The sequence below is a fragment of the Falco punctatus genome (genome assembly GCF_963210335.1).
Source record: "Falco punctatus genome assembly, chromosome: 11".
Lineage (NCBI taxonomy): Eukaryota > Metazoa > Chordata > Aves > Falconiformes > Falconidae > Falco > Falco punctatus.
This window is the reverse complement of record NC_137591.1, coordinates 20,363,241-20,389,621: the sequence shown is the minus strand read 5'-3', so window position 1 is coordinate 20,389,621 and position 26,381 is coordinate 20,363,241. Positions and strand designations below refer to the sequence as shown.

General features: G+C 40.7%; 1 long non-coding RNA gene across 1 annotated transcript in view; it reads right to left on the bottom strand.

Moving 5' to 3' along the window:
* The window catches only part of LOC308071697, an 85,164-nt gene extending 59,085 nt beyond the window's left edge, over positions 1-26,079 (bottom strand). Inside the window, exon 1 of the long non-coding RNA XR_013931273.1 lies at positions 1,623-26,079. This is a non-coding gene — a long non-coding RNA (uncharacterized lncRNA). The remainder of the gene's footprint in view (positions 1-1,622) is intronic.
* Between the last annotated feature and the right edge of the window lie 302 nt (positions 26,080-26,381).

Genomic DNA, 26,381 nt, shown 5'->3' with positions numbered 1-26,381 from the left:
TGTAGAGCCACACAACGGTGGCAGCTCCGTGAGTCATGACTAGGGAACTGAGACCTGGTCCTGCAGTCACACACACCAACAGGCTCCACAGAACCTGTTATTAAAGAGTTTTGAATAGAATTAAGGCATACAACCTTCTAAATCTCAGGCTGAAGACTGTTCTGAACAATACTTTTTAGTCATACCACCTTGCCCTGCTGCCCTTTCTCCACCGGCAATAGACTTCTTCCTAATTTGTCTCATTTTTATCTTAGAATTCATGCACTGTCAAGCCAAGTTACTCTTATAAGGAGAGTGGGAATTACAGTCAAGAAAAAGATATATTAAAGCATCATTATTCAAACATAAAAATGCAATGAAAATGTTAACCAGCTTTCCCTAAGGTGAAGGTGTTTATTGCTAAGTTTTTGCAGCACAATTACATTCAAACAGACAAATGCTAGCTTAAAGAAAAAGCATTTATTTTTCTGAATCTACCTAGAAGAAATGGAAAAACACCCTGAAAGTAAGCTGCCTTATATCAAATGCTTACCCTAAAAGCTTTTCTATTAAAAACATTAGATTTTTAAGAATAATTTTGAGAAAACCAGGCAGCTAAAATACAGTGCCTTATTTTCCTTTCTTAAATATGAATACCTAGCACTGACTTTCTGCAGTGGGAAAGTTTGGAATTTATATTCACTTCTCAATCAAAATCTGATGGTTTTTTTACGTTATGCCACGCAAGTCACATTTCCATAGATTTATTGCTGCTTGCACAACCCAGACACACCACAGCCAGCCGACAGGTGTACATGGGGTGGTTCAGGCTCCTGACTGCCACCCTGGAGCAGCTCCCCAGACCGCAGGGGCTGGGAACTGCGGCACCTGCCAAGTGCTTCACATGAAGCTGAGCTGTGTTTCAGATGGGGCAATAGTGCAATTCAGATGCACGGCACAGGCTTCTGCAATACCATCAGCAGAGCTGCCAGACACCTCACCTAAAGGTTGCCCACAGCCACGGTCCCTTTGTTTCCCAGCCTGCCCTTACTGCAGGGCTTCACCCCCCCCAAACAGGGTCTCTCAGCACTCCTGGCTGTTCCCCTCTCCTCTGTTCTTAGGCGAGTCATTCAGGTGTCACCTTCTTGCCACCTAAAAAGACACAGACACCCTTTGCCTCCCCAGACAAAGGCAAAGAAATGCTGTTCCCAAGGCCCATCTGGAGGCTCATCAGTGGCCATACAGATTATATATATCCAGGGATCTTGTGTGAGCTTCTGGCATAAACGACTCAGTGAAAAACCTAGATCATAACAGCAGGAGATGTGGCCCATACTGGGCCACAAGAAACCGCAACTCTGCGGCACCAGTATTTATAAACACAACCAAGAGCTGCTGTCTGTCTCTTTCATATGATTGCTGGACCACAGACTACGGGCCATCTGCCCGCAGTCTATTATCACAATCTGTGAACAATTATAGACAGGATATTTCATCTTAGAAAATAGCAAAGTTAACAAAAAAGGCACTGAAAAGAGGCAAAAAACAATCAAAAACCAAGCAACAAAACTACATCAGCCATTGCACGGAGCCCCATTTGCCAGCCCTTGAAAGCAGCAGTGCTTTGTTCCCAGACCCATTACCTCCACATCAGCTGCCCCAGAGCAGATGCTTTCTGCTGCTGCTAAGGCCACAGCAGGTGCCAGCTTCAGCCCTTCTCCTGCAAATGCAAGCACGTGACCACAGTCTCCGAAGCCTGAGAGCACCATCGCCCTGCCCGTGCAAGCAGCTCACTGTGCAGGAGGCTTGAGGGCAGTTCTAGTCAACATGGAACTGCCTCGAAGGGAAACGTCCCTTTCACAGCCGGCAGCTGAGCTTGCACCAGAACTGCCAGCTTTTCCTCAGGCGGCCCTATCTCTGCCCGCTCCACCACCATCCTCCACTGCCCTGTGCCATGCTGACGCTGCTGCTGGCAGAGGGTCCCCTCTGCACCCCTGGCCAGCTGCACCCCGCAGGGGTCACACAGGGCTGCAACAGGAGACAGTGTTCCAGAGGAACAACGCAGGCAGTGCACTGGACCTCAGCTGGAAAGGCAGGGGGAGAGGACAAATACTTACCACTCCTGGCCTTTGATCTGGGACAGTGCTGCCGAGAGAGCCGGGGAGACGGTAGCTGCTTCTTGGGTGGTTGGCTTGCTGTGATAAAGAGGGTGATAAAGTGTGATCAGCAGGAGATGTGGTTTGTCAGTGCTGCCTGTTCCCCACCTGCAGACCATGGATGCAGCAAAAGAGCATCCCTCTCAGAGGCACCTGCTGAATCCCTAAGCAAAAATGTCCCTTCCGGGATGAGGCTGGTGAAAGGCTAGGGTTTGGGATTTTACCCTCTCCTCATCCTTGCCTCCACTGCATGGTCGTCATCTTGGAGCTGAGCCTTTCAACCCACAGACAGCCCTCTGACTTAGGACAGCTCAGATCCAGACCAAGCAGGTGCTGCTCCTTGCCATCTTAGGATGCCCACTTTGGTCAGCCCATGGCTGACTCCAGGAGAAGGCTGCCCGGAAATGCCATGCTCCCTTCCATTCGCTGATGGTCAGGAGTCCTGTGTACTGAATGTCCCAAGGACAGCAGGGAGCAACTGACTGCATCCCGGTGCCGAGTACTGCAAGGGTGGGAAGTGAGGCTGCCAATTCTACCATGGGATAATCCCAGTCCAACTGGTGCTGTGGTCCTGGCTGGGGCTGGGGACCTGTGTGCCCTTGCTGGAAGGTGAGCATATGAAGCCCTGACACCGTTGGAGTCCTGCTTTCTCCAGGTTTCTGTGTCATGCTCCAGGTGGAAGTATCCAAGGATGCCCCAGCAGACACTGCCAAACAGGACAGGGTAGCTGTATAGCTGCTGGGGAAGCAGTATGGAATGGCATCACTGGGCTGAGCCAGTGCAATCCAGTGGAGAATGCTTAAAGAGCAACTAAAACTATGCACATGCAAAAACCCTGCATCAGTCTTCAGCAAAGTCTGAGTAATTAGTGGTTTCTTACAACAGGGAAATGGTACAGAAAGTAAAAATCCAACTGCCTTCAAACAACAGATACTCTAAATTCATTTCTAATTTATGCATTCTTGTCATATGAAAGCCACTTGCTTAAGCTGCTTTTCTATCTATTTGCAGTCTATTCAAACACACAATGCTCAGTAGGGGTCTGTCTCCATGATTCATTGGCTCAGGTTTCCTATAGAGTTTACATGATGTCTACTAAGCCCCATACAGTTTTGTATCCATTATAACCAGGGACAAGCAAGCAGGGCTCAGGAGGCTGAGCATCCATCTAAGAATAGCTTCCTGTCTTCCAGCTCTCTTCACAACAAATGAACAATGGTTACATTTTACTGGCTAGCACTGCATGGTGAGGGGAAATTATAGGAACTTGTCTGAGTTAAATAAGGGAAGAAGCATTTAGAGTGAAGCTCCTTAAATGAGCAGGTCAATAACTAGTTTACTGAGACCAAGGCACATAGCTAATGAGAGAATAAAGAATTATTCTTGTCAAGAGAGAAAAAGATGCTGCCCTGGTTTTGTGCTAAATAATTACATTCATTATGTTTAGGACAGCCCTGCAAGTGGTCTTTTGCACTAGTAAATTCATTAGCAAAGCTAATAGGCAAACTACTATTGGGGCAAATTTAAACGATTGCAATAGGATGGATGGCAAAGATGGGGAAAGGTAGTATGAGAGCTAAGAGCCAAAGTCAGCTTTAAGTATAATTGAATTTATCTTCTCATCAACTTTAAGGCCTCCTTCTGGGCTTGAAACAAGGAGAGGAAAAGCCATTGAAACAAAGGGATATTCACTTGATTGGATTTGCTGCTAGCTTTTCCGGCTTACCAAGCTGTCTAAACTGACCCTTGACACATGACAACAATTATAAACCCAACAAAAATTAAAATGTTAACTAAATTGGCTCGATGTTTCCAAATGACAAAAGATCTCAAATGTGTCAGGAAGCCGTCTCCCCAGCAGAAACACTGAGAAAGTAACTAGACTGAATTTACCCAGAAGTTCACGAAACTCAGCTGGGCAGCAGGAAGATAGGCTGCAACGTCTCTAGGCAAGAGTCCTGGTCACACACGGGCTGCAGAGGAGGGCCCCCTCCCATGGCTTTGGTGAGCGTCAGGATGTGGCCCCATGCTCAGCACCATGGAGCAGCAGCAGTCCTCCCTGAAGGGCAGCAGTGGTAGTGGTGGTCCTCCCTGCCTGTCAGCTTGCAGTCCTCCCATCAGCACAGCCTTGGCTTCAACCGCCGCAGACACACGTGGGGCCATCAGCCCTCCCTGGCACTCTGATTCAGGCTGGCTACATAGTTATGCAGACACCACTGGTGTTAGGTATGCTTACCAAAGGTTCTCTTTACAGATATGTTTTAAAATAAAGAGGTTAGAGTCTGATAAAATCACTGGAAGAGCTGTGGACATGAGTACCTCTTCTTTAATCTTGCCCTGCCTAGACCATAATCACAGGTGCTTCATAGACACAAATGCCGCACATTGAGGTGAGCCTAGAAAATGACTGAAATCAGTTTGGCGAGTCTGTGGAGCACAGCGGTAACACGTGTAGGACAGAGCAGACTGCTGATGGTGCTTATGGCAGTGTCTGGCACTGACCACCATCTTCAGGCGGGGATCCACAATACTGCCCGCACCCCACAGAGCTGCCTTTGCTGACAAACTAAGTTACAGGGAAATGGAGACAATTCCTGTTATTTGGCTCAGTACAGGACATATCTTTGGCTGAAAAAGAGGAAGGGATTATTTTATTTTATAGTGTTGAAACATTTTTTAGCATTTTATAAGTTTCCAAGGTGGGTTGGTTTTTTTTTTTTCCCCTAAAACTAATTTTACCACTATGAAATGAAAACATGTTATGATTTCAAAGAATACTTACTAAAAAAAAGAGGAGAAAACCCAATCAAATATTTAAACTTTTAGCTTTGGATGTAGAATGAAAATACCTTTCTTTTTTTTACTTTTTGTTAACTTTGTGAAAAACTTATTAAACTGTCTGATTCAGGTTTAGCTGGGTTGGGTTTAGTTTTACCACTGGACCAAAAATCTGTGATATGTTATATCTGTGTCTAGCTGTTTCAAATGTACACTCAGTGCATTAGCTAAAGGCATCCAAGGAGTAGCTTTTCAGTAATTGAATTTGGGAAAGACAGAAAATAAGTAACTGCAATAAAGCCCATATCTGAAAGGAAAAAGAAAAGAAAAAAAAAAAAAAGAGAAGGAAAAAAATTAATATTCTTTGCCAAATGGAAATGAGAATAAATGTTCTTGGCTACTGCTGCAGCCTGAAAAGCCAGAAGGAGCTTGAGGGTCCCCAGTAAACCTAGTTTAGAAACCTCCTTGGATCATCTTTTATTTCTTCTGGCTAGTTGCTTTATCCAGCCATGTTAGAAATTCAGGATCTAACTCTCAGTGAGAAATTGGAAAGACAGATATATTGCATGTCTGAAAGAAGAAATGCAGAGAACTAAGTGTTTTTTACCTAAACTGCCCACTGGGGAAATGCTTGCCACCTTTGCCATTTCAGCGAGAGCTGAGCCCTTTGCCCCAGCCATCACAGCCCACCTCCCTTGACAATAGGTGTGGACTGTATGGGCTGCAACACAAAAGGCTGCTGGAGATCCCAAAGAGTCACAACACCTCTGTTCGTTGCCAGAAGAAAAACAGTCATCACCACCCTTCTCCTCTCACCTTCTTTCATGTGTCTACAGCCTTCAAAACCAGACTGAAAAGGTGCAAAAAAATTTTGAGGTCTCTAGATAGTGACAAAGCTTCCTTCTTAATGACTTTTTAACTAATCATTTCCACAGGCAAGATGAAAACTGAAAGACAACTGTTAAGAGTGTGGGAAGGGTGTTAAGAAGTGTTTCACTGAGGACAAGCCCAAGCATGGGTTGGAGAGAAGTTGGCACCCTGTTTTCTTGAAGGTCACGACCAAACCTGGCCTTGCTCAGTAGATTTTTGCCAGTTGTTAAGTAATACAAACACGCTATGCAATCTTTATATTTAGAGTCTAAAAGTTCAATTATATGACTGTTTATGGTCATAAAAGAGACTGTAAAAATGTCATCTTGTTCCTGCACTTACCTGCTTCCTCAAGTGTCTGCTCTCTTGTCAATATATGTCTATTTTACTCATTGATGTTAATGAGAACCAGGTACACCAATCAGAGAAGACTGGCTCCTTAAGCTATACCTATTTTTCCTGCTAACAAAGCAAACTTATCACAATAAGCAAGGGAAAGCCAGCACAGGTGTGCAACAGTAATATGCATTATACTTTGCCTCATGCTGTGCCACCACCAGTGAAGCTTTATTCTCATTCCAGAACTTGTACACTTGCTGAAGGTTAGTGATGAAGTACAGTGCAGGTCATAAACAACTGAGCTTCATTTTCCACAACTAGACAGAGCAGCAGGCACTTAGAAAAAAAATTATACTAGCTTGTAAATGGAACAATTTAATATGGAAGTAACTGATGGCAAATAAACGCAAAATGCCAAGGCAACTTCCCTGTCACTAGCTGTGCTCTATTCCTTCCATTTCTTTAAAAAAATCAAAGCTAGTGAACTAGAATTTATTCAATCTTACCAAAGAAATTGATTTAGAATGTGATATACACCCTTAAGAAGGGAGAACACTGTGTTCTTTCCTGACATAAACCTTTTCTACAGACAGTGCACTAGGAAGGTCTAAATCCATGCAGCTATGGCTAAGATTTTCCAGCCACATAGCTGGAAACACTCTACACTGTCATCCTTTGACAAAGTCATTTGTGTGGTAAAACCTCTCCAAAAGAGCAGAGCCTAAATTATATGAATGGCAAAACATCTCCTTGTCTGCTTCTTTAGCTACCTTCCTGGCGCATAGGCTGTTTCTCTAAAAATGTGATGTTTTCACACATGCTGTACACCAATCCCCTTCTTTTTTTAAATGAGATGATTGTTCTTGTTGTCCACTGCAGCTAGTGGTGCTTAAACCCAGTCTCTTCCAGCAGCTAAGACTTTTACTTTCTGACATCATGCAGCAAAAAGATTCATTGCTTATGGACTCCCATTGACAGGTGAATGCAGTCTCAGTGCTGCATCATCAGCAGATTTGAGTCTTTTATCAATAGGTTTAGCCATGGAAATCTATGTGTAGCTCTGAGAAACATTGGCTCCAAACAGAATCATGTTGGAACTGAAGAAATCAGTGAAAAGACACATTTATACTTTAAGTGTGATTTCTGTGCAGGGGAACAGCAGTGGAGCAGGGTCCCAAGGCAGCTGCATCATCTCCATCCTTGGAGGTTCACAAAAGCAGGCCAGACAAAACTCTTGAGCAACCTGGTCTGGCTTCATGGCTGACCCTGCTTTCAGCAGGAGGTTAGACCTAAGCCCTCCTGCAGTCCCTTCCCAAACAAGCTGGGACTGTGTGACATGAGGTGTCACTCAAAATTTTACCACCATCTTCAGCCAGAAGAGACTCTTACCCTGCCCCTTCACTACTCGCTTTGGTACACACAAGGACCTCTTGATAATCTCTTCCTACACATTGTTCTGCCCTATCAGACAAACCTCCATATACTTCTATCTTACTTTTCACAGTTCTCCTTTCCTAGGACCCTATAGGCTTTTCAGCAGTACAAACCTACAGGCCTTGCAGAGCCTCGTTGGTCTTTCTCAGTGGTTTGTCAGAACAGAGGGTGCGCTGAAGGGAACAGCAACAGCCACCTCTGATCTTCATTTCCAACTGTTCAGATCAGTATTCTGTGTTCACTGCTCTTTATACCCTGTGACTTCTTGATACCTATGGCTGAGTGAACTTGTCCAAAACCTCTCCCTGGTTTATGAGCGTGGATTTAGTTTTTATGTTCACTGACTGCTAATGAGGCATCTTCCTGCCTTAATCCTTCATAAAATTAGGTACCTACTGTAAAACACTCCTCCCTACTGCTTTTCATTGATTGCACAGGGAATTAGGATCTGGTGACCATCAATAACAGCCATGAAGAGACACTCACTGCTCTCTTGATCTTATACTGTGAACTTAGTTATAGCAAGTGGTCAAAACATGGCTCAGCATGAGAAGGAAACCCTTCCCAGTCAAATTGTACCAGTAAGGAACCTTGAGATCAGCAAAGAGCTGGACTTCAGCAAATCTGAGCAAAGTGCCAGGTAGCACCAGTGCCCAGACACACCATGACACTGCCATGACTCGCTGTCCCTTGCCCACTATTTCCAGTTTCTGACCACACCTTGCGAAAGGACGAGCATAGAAACTCATGCTGGTTTATAGTGTCCACATTACAGTGCCTCCATCTTAAGCTTTGCCATATAGCCAGTGCAAAATAAACTGAGCAGTTTCCCTAGACATATCTCAGCTGACTCAATCTGCTTTAGAAGAGGAAGAGACGGAACCACAGCACTCACACATTTCCCTATGTGCAAAGCTAGGCTATGGGCTTGGAGGTGGTACAGGACGTAGGGAAGGAACTCTCTCGCTCCTTAACTCTACCATGCAGGTGAAAAGTCCAAACTACAGTTCAGCTTTCCACTATTGTGGGTCTATGGGAAGAGCAAAGCACAGCAAATGAGATTTGACATAACTCCTAAACTGGTCATGGAAAAACTGGCTAGCACATTTATGGCTGAATTTAGTTATTTTGTTTAACAAATTATCCCACAATTGTATATGATCTATATTCTTGCCCTTTAAAACCAAGGATAATCTATGGCTTTTAGGATTTCAGTTTATTCTTAAACAATATTAATGGCTATCCACAGCAGACACAGCTTTTTCAGAGGGGAGAACACTGGAAATTTGAGGAAGAACATCTCTATCCAACTGCCTACCTGTAATTGAGAAATTAGCGTTCTTCCCAAGAGAAAAAAGGCTGAGGTTAATTAGGAGATCATTGAAAAAATGCATGCAAAGTTTCTATTGTGAAACATGATTTTATAAAGAAATATATGCACATCCCCACCTTGCCACAGTCTGATAAAAAAATGAAGGCAAGTACAGTACATACCGCCAAATGGATGACGACTTCATATAACTTGTTCTGAAAGAAAGCAGCCTGTTGTTTACTGCATTTATCGACAATCTGTGAAAGTAGACCAGAAATCAGTCTAATTACCGGAGTGCCAGTTGTGCTTGTTAACACCAGCTTTGTGACCAAATGTTATTCCACAGTTGTCACATCACAAGAAGGTTTCATTACTAACATAATAGCGAACAAGATCACATGCCTGGCTATTGATTGATCTGCCACACAAAGGAAGGACATTGTTGTCTCTATTATAACCAGTTACATCTTTGTCTGCCTGTATAATATGCACAGGAATGTATCATGATGCAGTGTTTCCTAATTTCTGCCTGTTAGCCCATTAACAGCCCATTAGAATTTGCAGACTCTACCACCAGAGAAGAAATGTCCTTGCCATAATTCTGTCTTGTACAATCTTCAAAAAATTGTTTTCATCAGCCTTCCTGCAACGGATCCTACAAGGACTGAGACCTACTCAACATTTGCTTTATAAATATATCTTTTCTGCCAAATCAAAAGATATTTTAATTCTTTCCAGACACAATTAGGTAACACAGCAGGAACAGTAGAAATACTCATCATTGCTGCAGCTGAATGGCCCTGAAAGAACTAGATCTTAGACAAGAGAAATATTCTGCTAACAGGCACCTCAGACAAAATGAGCTAACATTGACCCTCAGACCATCAAGATATTGCTTTCCATTCATTGACCAGTCATAAATGCAGGCAACAGTTTCACACCTGTTAATATAAAAAGTGAACAGTCTTGTTTATTTTTCTATGAACTCAATAAATATTATAATATAAAAGTGGATTTGTTTATCATTGTGAGCCTACTGAAAAACAAGCATGCCTCATCATCTTATCTGATGATGAATGATTTATCAGGCAGAACGTGAATCTGCTTCTAACTGAGTCTATTTTCCTGTTTATGCTTGTTGAACAGATACAATTTAATGAAGAATATAAAGTGCTTAAAAATCTGTCTACCATTAATAGTTTAATTAAACTGACATGTACTTCAAAAACAGAGAGACAGAAAACATTAATTTTGGTTATAAAGGGCACGGCATTATTAAGGTGCAATTAAAAACAACATTCACTTACAATTAATAGCTAAAACAATGTAATTATTTAACATTTGATTGTCAGTTCTGGCTAACTTAGCCACCCCAAGGTAAGTGCGTTCTTTGGTCCTTTTGTAAAGTATATTACATGGCTGCCGTCACACTGCAAAGACCCAAGCACAAGCTAACAAGTTGCTCGAGTGGTACCTAAGTGTAAATCCCCTGACAAGCACTTCACTGTGCTATTGTCCCCTGGTGCCTCCCATGTTCTCGAGGTGCCAGGTCCCAAAGCGTCCTTCCCTGACCACTCCACTGGGGCAAGTAACAGCCTCCACTGAGGCTGGTGCAAAGTCTAGGGGCTCACTGGTGGCTTTTGGATCACTTTTCCCTGGTAAAAGCAGTAATTTGGGTCCCTTGGATATATTCAAGCACCTATTTTCTTCCTAAATTTCATGTCTCTTACCATCAAATTTGATTGAAATTGGTCAAGTGGCTCGGCAGTTATTTCAGGGAAGGCACTGGAAAAGAGGAGCAAAGAAAAGCGGCTCAGCCAAACAGGTCTCATTTCGCTTGGAAACAGGACAAAAAATCTCCTGCCAAATTCAAAGCTAAAACCCAAAGATGCAAAGTGACAGTCTGCCAAAGAATTGTTACAGGACTAATTCCCAGAAGCATGAATCCTTCTTGAACAAAGTAGCAGTGGAAATGTCCCTGAAATTCAGCCTACACTTTTTAAGAACATAGCAACAAATACATTTAGAAATTTCATCAGAATTTCAGGGTCGGAAGAAAATCCCGGCTTAAAACATAGGACTATTCTGAAAACAGGAATCCTGTTCCACAAGATACTTCAATACTTTCAGAGATATGTCGAGAAGAGTCAGCTTTTTGAAGCTTTACACCAAAACCAAGACAGACCTATCCCTCAGTAGCCAGGAACCCTACCGCAGAGCCATCCATCTGTGATTGGAGTAACCGTGTCTGGATTACACTGTTTGCCAATACACCAGCCACCAGGCAGCTGGGTCTTCTGGGATATGTGTGGGAGGAAGTTTGGTTTCAATGATTTTCTTTTGAAAAACTATTTCATTGAACAATTCTCAAGAAACATCGCTCTAATCGCAATTAAAGAAAACCAGATGCTCCAGTTTTCTCCATGAGGGCAGAATGTCATGGCAAGTTCCATGGCTCTCAGCAGGACTTCACAGAACTCAGAAGTTCACTCTTACGAGGAAATTGCAGGATTAATATCCTACTAACCAAGCACGCTTATTCCTGAACACAGCCTGGAGCAGAAGTTGTTTCAGGACTATTTAACCAGTTCCTATAAATCTGGTTTACTCATTTTCTTATTAGTTGAGGTAGTGGTGGCAACTGCTCCCATAAATCATAAGATACAGTACTTTACTACCTCCCCAAGAGGAGAGGAGGAAAAACCCAAAAGATTAAATAAGGGGAGAAAAATCCAATGGCATAGTTAAACTGTTCACAAAAGCTTTCTTTCATGCCTTTTTACTAACCCAGAGAGTGCGATAGTCCTCATCATACCACCTGAAGGGGTGCTGACTGATTTCTGAAGCCCAGGAGAAGGAGAAGTCCTTCTCCACACACTTGGCGGAGCCAAGCTGCAGCCTCCGGGATCAGAGAGAGGAGCGTGCTGAGCCTTGGTCTGCCTTGCAAGGACAGCTTTCTCAACTGGGACTTAGACCAGGGCTCCAGATTTTTACCTTGTGCTGCAAGTTGGACAAACACACAACAGAGGATGGCACCTGGGCCTCCACTGGTAGATGTCTTTACTGGAAAGCTGCTTGTGGAAAAAATGGTTTATTCATGTTTTCATAGAGAGCATTTTAATGACAAAATACTTTTTACACTGCACCTGTAAACAATGTATAAAAAATTAGAATAAAACTGATCAGTACAAAACAATGTATTCCTGCAGTTAAATTTCTTCATGGAAAAAAATTGATATTTCTCTTAATTTTAATCTCTGATAAATTTAACACTTAAATTTCTCTGTGGAGAAATTCAAAGGAAAAGGGAAATAGCAAAGGGTGGGAGTTAGTAGGATTCATTAAGAAAAAAACCCAAACATAAACAGTGTCTGCCTTTACCTTTTTTCCTCTAAAGAGTATTATAATAATAGATTTATTTTCAATGCAGTCATTAAGCCTGCCATCTTCACGTAAAAACACCTGCACTGACAAAGCTTAGGCTTTGAATTCGAGTAAGTTACCCCCAAAAGAGTAAATATATTCATAAGCAGTCAGAGCTAAAGCATTTCAGCCCACCAGAAGAAATGATTATGAGAATGGATGTTCATTTGAAGATCTTGTGAGGAATTCAGCAGCTGCCGTATTGAGGAGTGTTTGCTGAGGAGGTACCAGATACCCTCACTGTCAAGTTAAGAGCTGACTTTGCACCAAGCCAAGGCGGGGATGGTGGCTCTTAGGGATTTTAAGGGTTTTGGCTCCGCAATCTCTAATCACATTAAAACCTTGTTCACACCCTTTCCAAGATGCGTAACTGAGATGTGATTGAAGTCTAATACAGACTACCAGCGTAGGCAGAACAGAGGATTCTGAAATGTCTGGAAAGACATTTGAAAGTAAACCATGAGATACAGACACAGCCTATACACCATTGGATATAAGCTAGAAATAAAATCACCTGTCCCAGAACCAAGCTTCTTTGCTTGCATGAGAATTTCTATCAAATTGCTAGCCACACCAGTAATCAGATGTTTACACATACAGAACAAAACACCAGGCAATTACTGAGCTTTATTTTCTTCATGGTTTATTCACTGTTACGTGACCAATACAGCCTGGAAAGTCAAACATCTTGTGAAATGCTCTATGAACTGACCACGAGTCTTAGTCTTTTCTTTAAAGATACATATATCAAACCTTACCCATTAAGAATATTTATGCAGATTTCTTTTGTTTTTCTTACGAGTCTACAGATCTTCAGTAATATATTTTAAACTGCCATTTATGAAATTATAGTTTGATCGCTGTTTCTTTTTTTAAACAGTGCAAAGTCACATTAAAACTATGATCTTCCAGTTAAGGCTTTGCCCCACAGAAGACTCAAGCAAAGCTTGTCTGAAGTGTTCCCAGACACGGAAACTTGAAGAAAAATCCTCCTAAAGTGTGTGGTTGTCTAGGTGGCTTTGCCAATCAAATCAAGACATTGGATGTAGATTTAGTTATTATTATGTTTAAATTAAGCTTGAAATGCCATGCAACTGAAATAAAAATCAGAAGCAGAGCAGAGTATTGTTTGGTTTCTGAATATTAAATGCAATCAAAAGGAAATAGTACTTATAGATTTCTCATATACAAACAGATTTATGGCACTGATAAAAACCATTTGCTCATTGAGCTTCAAAAATCTGGATGGTTTCTTCCGTGAATAATCAAATAAGTTAACTCAGGCAGTTTTTTTGGTTCAGCACTATAAATATACAGGATTTATATCTAAAGGGCAACTATTGATTAGAAGGCATACTTTTTAAAAAACATGTAACTTTAACATAAATGTCATTTAAGATAATGAGACAAAACATAGTGTAAAATATAAACCAAGTTCACAGCTGATAAAAACAGAAAGTCAGCAAGTTTCGGGTTTGTTGCTATTCGTAGTTACTTTCAGGTTTGCATACATGAGAATAAAGTTGCAACAACTGAAGGCAGTAGTAATCTACTTTTACAAATTTGTTTCTTCGTATATTTCATTTTTACAAATTTATGAAAAAGCTTCTGTTAATTTGAAGTTCCTGGAGAGCTTTTTTCCATTCAGAAAAATCTCTCAGTTGTTTTTCAGCATCTCCAATTACTGTAAGTGACCTGCTGTCCAGTCAGAGAAGGCAGCTTATTGACCCAGACTTTTCTTGCAATAGCTTTTAAAACAAAAGTACTTACGCAGTTTTATATGTTAAGAAAATAAGCAAAATTGTACTGCACATTATAGGGGCCCTAGTGCCTTCTCAAGGTGCATGATGTCTCTTCCCTGCTTCAGTGTCACATGAATGCTAAATAAGGAGAGCAAAATCCCTTCCTTCAAGAAAAAAAGCCCTAACCAAACACCACCCTTAAAATACTAGATCATGTCAAAACTGTGCGAAGAGGTTTTAGATACTATCGGCTATGGTTTCATATTCACAGTATTTTATGCCATATTTTATATTTATGCCAGTATTTTGGGTAGTATTCTGAAGCTTGGTTTTGATCCTTTAAGGACCTCCTATGCCCTAGGCTCAGGTCTGACTCAGTATTGGAAATACCAGGACAGCAGCTGCTCCGAGAGCAATCTGGGTGAAATTTCACAAGTGTAGCTTTTCCTGCAATATTTTTAACTAATCTGAATTGAGAAAAACAGGGAGAAAATAAAAAAGATAAACACAGAAATCAGACAGAGTAAAACCTGGAGGGGAAACATGGAAAGCAGAATGGGAATGAGGAAATACACGTGTGGAGGGACTAAGGAGCCAAATGGGGAAACTGAGAGAAACATTTGGAAAAAAATCTAAGGAGCAGAAGACTGGCAGAGGCAGCAAAATCTGTGAGGGGGAAAAGCGGAGGGTGGTAACACACAGACACAGAAAGGAAGCTAAAAAATAGCAGTGAAAGGAAGCAGAGGAAGGACAAAGGGCAGACAGACAGGAACTAGCAGCATGAAACAAAAATAGCAGGGCAGAGAGATGGTGAGGAAGGTAAATTGAAAAAAGGGATCCAAAATGAAAGCAAAATCTTACAGAGTGAAAGCCCAACTTCTAAAGCTTCACAAAGTTTACAGGAAACTAGTTTTGGGGGGAAAGTCAGTCAGTGCAGGGATGGAAGCGCACACATTTCTTCACCTTCTCAATCTGAGTTCAAGCTAACAGAGCCTCTGTTTGTAACAACCCCCAAAAAATAAACACCCAGCCTACTGGCACTGGTAAGGTGGATATGGCATAGCTACTGCATTCTCTCCACAAGCAATGCAATCTCCTCCTTTTGTATGCTGCCTTTTGGAACAGGAGGAACAAACAGGCAAAACATAATTTACAGTCTTGGTTTATCTGCACCCACAGCCCATCTGCTAACTCGAACCGCAGCAGGATGTGTATGTGTGCATTCAGAGAGATGGCTGTCATTAGACCAATGAAGTTAACCAACATATAAAAGTCAGGATCAGATCAGTAATAAAGTTTACGTTTCATTATGGGTGTCAAAATTCTTGCTGATTTTTTTTTTCCTGAGTATTTATCTTATTGAATTTCACAAGCAAAGCATTCAGGAATTGGTTACTTGGAAGCTCTAGCATTCAGGACTGAAACCTGAAAACAGGTATTCCCTTAATAAATCTACAGACTTAGAAAAACTGGACATATTAACATACATTTCTATATTCATGGCTGTAAAATGATTGGATTCTTGTCTCATCAAATTTACATTGTGGAATCTGAATATAGTATGATTAGGCATTATTTTAACAACTACATTAGAATACAATTTAAAATAAAATGGCCCTTCACATCGCACTAATATCAGTGTTTTAAATAACAAAGGGGATTTTTTTTTTTTTAAATAAAGGAAAGGATTAGCATTTAGTTTCAATCAGTATAAGCAATGCTGTACCAGTTGGTGTCTCAAAGATTCAGGATTTTATTAATATTCCAGAGATGCATTTGTGTTGCCTCTGGGTACACTGAAAAGCCACTTAAACTGCACTTAAAGCAGCACTACAGGATCAAATTGATGTGCATCAACCATTTACAATAAAACTTGATTATTATAAAGGCATACATATTTGCATAATTACATGTTTGATTTTTTGATAATGCAGCATACACTACAAAATGTTGCTTCATGTAGAAAGGCATCGTCGAAAAGCACCATCTGCTGTAGTGTTTAATGCACTGCAATGTTTGAAAAATTCTGAAGGTAGATTTGTGTGAATCAAAGGGGAAAGCAAAGGAGTTTTGCTAGAACAAGAGGCTCAGGGCTGGAGGAGGGGACATGGTAAAGTGTGGATTTTTTGTTAGGCTGTCATCTGTTTCTCTCTAGCTATTTTTAAATAAAATTGTCAGGGGGAGAAAGGTAAAAGACAACAGAGCAGCACATCCTACGGTCCACAGAACATAGGATTCAGAACTTGAGAGCATTTGGCTTAAAGACATTTTTGATGTTTTCACTCAAAAAAAAAAAAAAGTCAATATCTAATATATGCAATGAAGGAATCATATTGGGAAAGGCAAACAGCATAGATAATGGATTCTTACACTTACATTTATTACTTTGACAGGAATGAGTCTTTTTAAAGGAATCTCTATTAAGCATCACAATAGCTTAAGAGACACAGAACTTGAAAGTAGAAGTATCTCCGTATTTGCTCAGTTTAAAAGGAGAAGACATCGTTCTTCAGTAATACCTGACCATAAACCCTAATGAGAGCCCAATGTGTTCAGGAAGTCTGATGCTAATATTGCAGAAGTAAAAGAGTATCTTGGAGTATGAGAAAAAGCAAGCACTTCCAGACTCAGCACAGTTAGCCCAGAGTTCTTGTATCCTAAAAATATACGTAATTTTGATTAGCACTACATATCTATCATGTTAATACCTGAGGCTGTTTTTCAAAGTGGATTTTGAGAAAGATGTTAATCCAATGTAGTTGTAGCTGTTTCTAATATTCTGCCATCCCAAGGAGTTTGTATGCATACATCCAGAACACACACACAAAGGGTCATCTGTGGCTCTTTTTGAGTCTGTTGCTACCTCTGAGCTATGCTATGAACATTTTTTGGACATTGTACTGAATGGTAAAGCACAGCACAGAGCCAAGACAGGGAAGATCTGGCAGTGAGCTCAATAGGCATGTACTAGCCTGTTGCTTCCCAGTAGGAGCTCATTCCTTCACAAATTGGCCTTTGGTAAGCGGTGTGATTTATTGCTCAGGGACTGGATTACAAGCTGGAAACCAGCTGCCAGAACTTGGGCAACTCATTTCACTTCTCTATGCTTTCCATTTTCCTTTCTTGTTTTTCACATCACATTAGCTGAAAATATAAAACACTTCAGGGCAAGGACTTTTTCATAATAGAAATTTCCAGCACGTTGGGCATTAAACATGCTTTTATCTCCATGGGCAACTCAAGGTATACCAGGATACAAATAACAGTTGGACTCTATGCTGCATTTGGGACAAACACCAAGTCAATTAAAAAGCACCTTTAACAACACAATCTGACTATTACGTCCAGCAGTCAAGAATAGCAGCTGGCTCCAAGATATATTCTACAGTCCAGTGACACAGAAAAGCTTCAGAAACAGACAAAACTTTGTCCAGACACCTGAAGGTAGAGCGTGGTGGTGTATGTATGAATGCAAATACCTAAGACCCTCTGTGCCCAAACTACAACAGCTTGTATGTATACTCATTGAAACCAAAGTGATGGCCGTAGAGCTTCAAGCCCTCAAGCTGCATTGTTGGCCTGCTAGTTTATGCTACGTCTGAACTATAACAAATTTACATTCCCACCAAGAAAATAGGCACTGTTGTATAGTTATGAGATAGATTTTGTTTCTCATTAGGAAGCAAGATGTGCTTGAGTCCTCTATTATGCACAAGATTTTTAAACATCTAAGTTCCTTACCCTGGCTTATCAAGTACAATTATAGCTTGACATCAGAGATGCTGAACACCCACACCGTCATTGACTTAGATTAGCATCGTGAAATCCAGTGCTTCTGAACAATCAAATCTTTTGTGTTATGCAGAAGACCATGAAACATTTTTAAATAACCAACACATTGTGTGTGCATAGTTGACAAACCCCCAGAAATATATATCTGTTGGTATTTTCCCACACCCATCATTTACTAAGTTGAACTGTATTACAGTACGACACCGTGCCATTCCCCCTGCCTCTGCCTGCACTTGAAACAGAACCTTTATGTTTTCTTGCTCTTCAGGTACCTATACTGAAAAGATAAAGATGAATTTATAGCATAATACTGAAAATAGCCCCAAACTACAACAAAGCCTCAAAGACGTCTGCATTTCATTCCCACTGAAGTCTCTAAATGCATTTGGTCATAACACTCAAAGAGGAAACAAAACCAGCCAGGCAGACGCAAATCTTTAGAAACAATGAGTTTCCCTTTTGTGCCTTAATATTCTGCTCTTGGTGAGCCTCCCTAACAAAGTCTGAGCTAATCGTTGCTGGAATCAGCACAGCAGCGACTGCTAAGCACAGTCTTTTTCTCCACCCTCTCTGCACTCAGCAGACAGGGTTTTTCATTACATATATCATTTTCAACTTGCTGCAGTGATTCCATAAAGACAGGAGGATTTAGAAAGCTAATGAATGGGGGTGGGGAGCGGGCTAGGATTCGAGCTTCAGTGCTAATGTCTAAGGCTAGATACCATGAGTAGCTTCACACACGGGGCACTGCCACTGATTTTATTTTCATTGCATGGCACTGACAGACTTTGACAGCCAAATCATTCATCTCAAGCTAATAAATCAAAGTAAGGAATGGGGGTGGGGAGATTTGTTTGTTTGAACATTTAGTGCTACAGGATTTAGGGCAAGGCTCACTGGGCATTAGCTTGCCCTGATTGTTATTGTGCTGCAATGACAGCAAAATTATTTATCTTTTAGTCGCTAATTAAGAACAGAAGTGAAGAAGAATAGGTTTGGTCTGGATATACTATACTATCTAGGGACCATTTGCTACATCATAATGAGATGCCATAGATACTGTAACTCAGTATGTCTACAAGTCTCTTGCCGCTTTATTATTAGAAAAAAATTTCATCTTGCCAGTTAACTGACATAAAGTTAATAGTTTATAAATAAGATTAACCTGAAAGAGGAAAATAACATTCCCCTCCTGCCAAGTGAAAAGATCACGTCCCTTCCCAAGCTTCTTCCTAGCAGAGAATGCTTCGTTTCACCGATACCAGTACCCTTGCTATTATTCAGCAGTTTGGTGATCTAACCCCCCTTTTGCAGACATGTCATCAATATTGCCTGCCACTTGGGAGAACAGGCTATACCGATTACAAAACACTGGTTCTATAAATCTGATAATTTTAATGATAAACCAGAATATTTTAGGCTTTCTTGTCCCTGAAGAACCAAGAACAATTGCAGATTGTGAACCAATTAAGGACCTTAGAGCTATAAGTTGTGAATATAATTTCTTTCTCTTGCGGGAGGAGGAAAAAAAAAAAGAATTTTCTGGTTCTTACCTCTCTACATAATAACTTAAGGTGTGGGTGAAGCTGATAATTCAGATCTGAGTGATGAATTATGACTTCAACTTTTCAAACCATAGTTATCAACAGATCCTACTCAGCTGCCTCTTTCACGACCCCTGTCATCAGCACATCAGGCAGAGGGGGAAGAAAGTGCAACCTAAGTGAACATCAGCATATGGCCAAGCACAAGCGGCTTTGGTCCTTGGTAGGCATTCTCTGCAATACTTAACACAAGTTTATAAATGCTAATTATAGTCAGTGGCTCCACTTCCATCCTCACGGCAGCAATTTCCCCTTAAATGCAAAATTTGGGAGAGTGGAGAAGCCCCAACATCTGGTAGAGACTTTGAGACGGTGTTGTCTAGACTGAGCACAGCAATCTGCTCCCATCTTGGCAGGTGGACATTGTCCCAAGAGCTGAATGGAAACTACACAGGTTACTTGATGCCTTTTGCTTTATGTTTAAGGACAGGCTAATCCCTGCAACTGTATTCCTGCTGCCGACGCTCAGTTAATAGGCTCCTGTAGTGAATAACATCATGTGTTCTGTCAATTATTAATAATGAGACAAGCGTTTTCATATCAGAATGCTGCCTTGGAGTACGATGAACCTGTATCGTATTAGTGTATCAAAGCTCAGACTCGTAACATTACTAGTTTACTAAGCGAACTTTGGACAAGATTTATTCCCCAGTCTGCGGAGTCCTAATTTTCATGAATTTTGTAAATAGAAAATGTCTCTTTATTGGCAAGATTTTTAGAATATGGTTTGTATTTTAGGTGGTTGATTTACTGCTACATTGCATTTATTCTAACACATCATTGATCCCCTGTCTCATACATCAGATTTAGTTACTTTTTTATTGTATAATTTCTAGGTGACAGTGGCTATCCGGGACAGAAACAGCTGATGGATCTAATTTGATTTTGCCCTTACACTAGCAGAAGTTCACTTACTAGTTCACTTACTCAGAATTCATTGATCACTCAAAGGTCTTCTGGGATTGTGAAATCTCATTCTCAGTGTCTTTTCCAATTGTCAAAGCACAGACTCAATACTGCATCTGACATCCCTGCAGCGTGCCTCATTCTGCATAACACAGCAGTCAACCATGGGGTTATAGTCAATGATGGGGCTCTCGTAAAGGATGACAAGGCTAACTCTTACTGACTTCAGACATGGCAAAAAGGTAGGTATTTCTGAAAGGTGGGTTTGCTGATGATAAGCAAGGGGCATCTCAGTGACAGCCATATCTTTAAACAAGGGAAAGGAAGAGCTGGGAAAGGACGATAGGAGACAAAAAAAGGTGATAGTAAAGGAAGAAGAAATTGCAGAAGGAGTTTTACACAAAGATCTGTAAGTCTAAAATCAAAGAAATTGTATTACTTAGCATAGCAAGATGATTGAATTACTTTATCTGTGGCTTACTGTTCCTAGCTAAAACATAAGATAATGTCCTGTGCACAGCCCATTCAGTTCAATGGCAAGACAGCAAGCCTCGTGGATGATACTGTCAGAACAATAATCACTTTTAAAGTGGATGTAAAGATCTTCTAGTCACTAAGCGCACACAAAGAGGCAAGAGCAGGTTAATGAAACTTCAAGAACTGTTTGTGTTCAGTAAGGTTACTTCATCTTGAGTTTTTGAGAGCAGATAAGGTGGAAAAAGAAAGATATTGGGAAGGCGGATGACATTTAAAAGAAGCAGTATTAAAGTTCTCCACTTTAAGAATAAAGACTATTTTGTCAACAGTAAACACATTTATCTTCATCTGGGAGAAACAACAGAGAGTTCCTGTTACCTGAGGGAATTCTCAACCTTGAGCCAATCTGTGCACCTACAGCACAATTTTGCAAACATGCATCAATATTTAGGTTACCAGTTTTGGAACAAACGCATGACCAGATACAAGCTTCTTTCACAGAAACAAACATTAGAATTGGAATAGATCTGTTTTAATCACAAATTGTTTTCTGAACACATTCACCAGTCTAATTTCAAACTGTTTGAGCACCTGAGTTTCCATTTCTCCTCACTGGAAAGTATTCATCAACCTAAATGCAGCCAGCTATGCTGGGTAACTTTTCTCTGATACACATTGTTCATATTCTCCTTTTTTGCTCATCCTTTAGATGACATGAAAATATTTTTCTCTCTGCGTGCTTGAAACCCATCCACAATCATCAGCTGCTACATCTTCTTTTCATAATCTTGTTGATATTCAAATAGGCACTAATGTTGCTGTGCTCCGTCAAGAGACTTGGTCAATAATTCCAAAAAAGCAAAAGTATCAGGGGAAAATGATGGGGAATTATATACCCAGTACCATGGAATTTCAAATCCCTTGGTTGGCTTGCGGACTACAATACTTGCATTTACAACTGTTGATCTATTTCAAATGGAATTTTATGTAAGCAAAGTGAAAGCATAGCTTCTGAGGCAAGAGCTGAAGCCTTGGAACAGAGGGTGAGCAATCCCTTAACATCGCTACTCAGAGCTACGATCATTCACTATATTGCTACAAACACCCTGTGCAGCCTTAGTCAAGTTGCTTTGGGTTTTTTTGTGGCTTAATCCCCCATCTTTGAGATAAGTATGACTTAGCCTCCCTATCTCACAGGCACACAGTAAGGATAAATACATTAAAGAAGAATTAATATATCACAATACAGTGATAGGATTTCAATACCCTGCATTCAGAGTAATTTATCTTTTTGTCTCCTGGATCAAGTACAGTTTCTAGGTGTATGCAACAGTAAAAGCCTAATCTATTAAAATATAAAGAAAGCAAACAATCTCCAGCCCTACATTTCTGTATATGAAACCATGAACAGAAATATAAACTTGTAGGTGTAGAGTGGAAATGCTGGAGTAGAAAAGAACAGAATTTTTTCCTTTAAGACAATGGGCTTAAGACAAGGATAGGGACCACAAGCTAGACATAATGAAATCTATTAATTCCAAGAGAATAAAGCAGAAAACACAACAAGTGTACATCAAATTGATATACAAACTAGATATATAAGTATTTAGACACAAAAATTTTTAGAAACCTCCTTAAAGTTATCTTGTGTAAGGAATACGCTATAATTTACTAGCGTATGAATTATATACTGTTCCCAGGATGAAACCTCCATATTTCTTGCTCAAGACTACCCTCCCCATAAAATAGCTTTATTAGAGTTTAGCAATGTTAGGAAAAAAGTGAAGTTAATGTCTATAGCTCACATTAAAAAGCTGATCATACATTTCATAGTGATTATAGAGTAATATACCATAAAAAAATGAGTTTTCACCAAATATTTAAAATTATAGATCTATTCAGACTCCCAGAGAAAAATCAAACTTGTAAATTGTGCAGATTATATATCCAATAAAATATTTATTGTTGCACACTGTATATTGTTAACTGTGTTGACTACTTTTCACCAAGGTGCCAGAGAAATGAAAAATTAACCAGTGTAGAATATAAAACAGGGTTTTTTTCAAGTCCTAGAGCTAGTTCATGAGCATACAAAACAGATTGTATTCAGAGCTGTAATATAGAAATTCTTCAGTGAAGAAGACACTAGAGCTGAATACCTGACAGCAGAACAAAACAGAGAACAGCATTAAAGCCATGTAGCTGAGGTGCTGCATGCAAATGCAGGAACACCTGAATTAGTAATGTTGAAGGTCTAGCTAAAGTAGACGGTGGCCGTGTCAATGAATGTTTTAATGACATCTTACTAGTTTAAGGACTAACAAGTGCATACAGGCAGCCTGACGGAATTCTGGTGGTTCAGTGATTATGTGGTTTAAAATCTCTTTGGATTTACAAACCCAAGTAAATATTTGAATATACTCCTTCTCTGGAACTTCATTAACTGGCCTATGAAAATCACACATGTGGTTTGAGGTGCAAGTTCTTGTTTTCAGCGTTAATCACAACCACAAACAACCAACCCCACATGGTCTGTCATTTGTTCATTTTCAAAATTTACATGAATATTCATTTAAACTGCAGCTACAGGGCACCAAACAGTGGTCATGCTATAAAAGGGAAAATTTAGTAAAAAATAAAAATCAAAAAATCCTCTAGTTACTTTGCACCTTAATGCTGTGACTTCAAATGTACCTCTTTGTCACTGTATTTCTTGTCCTCTTCATTTTGAGATGGCCTTTAAGACTTTCTAACAGAGGACAGGGATAGCAGGCAGGCTGGCAGTGCCAAAGCGGGCTGGGAATCAGGCTGTCACTCAGACTGTGCGTGGCTCTGCACAGAAGGATGTTTCTGCCCTGCCCTGCCCATTCACAAATTACAATGGTTAAAAAAAAAAAAATACATCAATAACCTGGAGTGAGGGGGTTCATCTGTGCCTTTGCTCGCTGTTTTAGCTTTTTCACTTCCAGCCCTTAGCACAGAGCACACCAGGCCTGGGAGTGCAATTACACTCAGAGTGCATGCATGCCAGCCTGACAAAACACTGAAAAAAACAGCATTTGAGCTCAACCTTGCTCTGTACCCGTGGTCCAGCTGCGCCTGTACTCCTGCCCATCCTCTTGCACGGGAGCAGGTTACTCGAGCTGGGGGCAGGGATGCCCCCTCTTTTGCAGGAGAAAGCCCAGGCCGCTGAAATGGCCAGAATACGTTCTGCCTCACTCTCCACAGCTGTTCTCCTCAAAGCACCGTGGTGCTGAAGACTGGGCATGAAAAGCAGCTACCTCATAGGGTTTGGGATGTAACAGATAGCCATCTTTCTCCTTTCGCCCTAACCGGTTGCACTGCTTGGTATTAAATGCAACATATTTGACAACGAAAAATGTGCTGAGTATTTCAGAATTAGCTGCCTTAAAGAAACTGGTCCCTAGGTTACACTACTTTATGTTAAAAGAATAATTACACCATGTAATGATTTCAGAAAGCCCTTGGAGAAACATGCCTGCTTTCTTACCCCAGCCATGCAGAAGCTGAAAGTCTCACTTTTTGAAAAGGACAAAACAAGCAGGATTAACTGAAAAAATCAGGTTTGATGTTCTTAGGATCTTACAGGTGCAATATTTTTAAATGCGTGTTCTGTCAGCACTTGATACCTACACATTTTCAAAACCTTTTTTGATTTACACTGAGGCAACTGGATTATGCCATCAGCCAGCATGAACTCGATGCAAAACACTGTTATTGTCTGCATGTTCCTGGTGTGTGAGGCAGGAGAGGGGAGCACACATACATCTGGATGAGAAGAGCCCTATTCCAATATGCTTCTGCTTGGGCAAACCACAGCTTGGAGTCCCACCATGTACCTATAGGACTCCAGGGCCAGATCTGAAAGACTGGGTGTCTAAGACTGGGTTCCTAAATCGATGTTTGAGATGCCTAAAAAACAACCATCTTGCAAAATTTAGACTGTGAGTAAGCTTCTTTGAGGCCAGTCAAAACTTCGGTGGATTCAGTACTTTTGGATGCACTTAGGTACCTAACTCCATGTTCCCATTTTTAGAAATCTTGGATGAGAACCAAACCCATCTCGATATTTAAATGTACTATGGAGCAGAGGGTGGTAAACAGGCCTAGACCACTGCACAAACAGACAGGCTGCAGCTGGGCAGAAGTGGCCATCCCACCCCGCTGACTGACTGCTGTGGAAGGAGCTTCACTGCTGGTGATAAAGATGGGCAAAGCATAGGAAATATGCAGCTTTTTATACACACAAAGCAAAAGGATTAAAAATACAATACAGAAAAATATTTACAATGGATCAGCCACGCATCTCTGTGGAAGGAACAAAGGTTTTATAAAAGTATAAATGAAAAAAAAAATTACATATTTCCTGGGATTGCAGGCAGCCCTAGAGAATTCAAAGTATTATTAGTCAGACCAAAGGCTGCCAGATGCTGCCAGAGCCATCGCTGCTCACTGGGGAGCTCAGGCCTTTCCAATGGGGCAGGTAGGGCAGCTGGAGCCTAAAGTGTACAGAGGTCCCCAGAGAAACACTGTTTTGTTGTTGCCTTTGTTTTTGAGCATGTTTCCTACATAAAACCTGATCTGAGGCTCCATTGGGTTTTCCACTTAGAGATTTCATTACTGGGAAATTAGTGATATTTTTCTTTCTTTTGACTATTTCCCTGACTTGACCTGGTGTTCAGTTAACAGTGGCTAACCCTGTGTTGGCAAACAACACTCCACAAAATTTGTCTTTAACAAACTTAACTCAGACTATGAGCTGGAAGAGCTTTCCTTCCCATCCTCTATAAATTCTTTCTTTCACCCCACTCATTTCCCAATGAAAGGGAAACTAACAGCTAAATTATTCTTTTTTCACCTTTTCTCTAAATTCTTTGTGGCTTAGATTGCACAATCAATCTTAAGACCAAAGCTTACTCCCCATTTCCATACGGAAGTATAGTGAGATGGAGCTTTTGTAGGACAGATGCCTACTGACAAGAAATAATTTGCCATCAATAAATGCCTCACCTCTAGCACAGTCCCCTCCCCAGTCCTGAAAAGTAGCTGTGTGTGGCACCTGCTCTTCTCATCCACGGGACACTCTTGCAGCCATGTGAGCTGAGCTGATCTCAGTAAAAAGTGCATTAGGCACATCATATGATTTTACTTATCATTTAGTCTCTCATTAAGTGATAACAGACAAAAGTTCCCCAAATAATTATTATTTGGGGAACTTTTAATATATTTTATATGATATATATATATAATATATTATATATAATATATAATAAAATATAAAATAATAACCGTAACAACATTTGGAATCAAATTCATATACTTACTTATTCTGGGTTGCTTGTTCGAAGTCATGGGAATGGCTGCGTGGGCAGCACATGGACTCCAGTGCTGGATGCCATATGCACCCAGAAACACAGTTCACTTTTGTGATCATCTATTCTCCAGGGAGCACTAGCAGTAGATGCCAGAGGTCTGTGGAAAAGAGAAGCTCATTACTTTAAAGCCTAATTGAAAAAATTCATACAGGAACTTGTAAGGAAATGCAAAA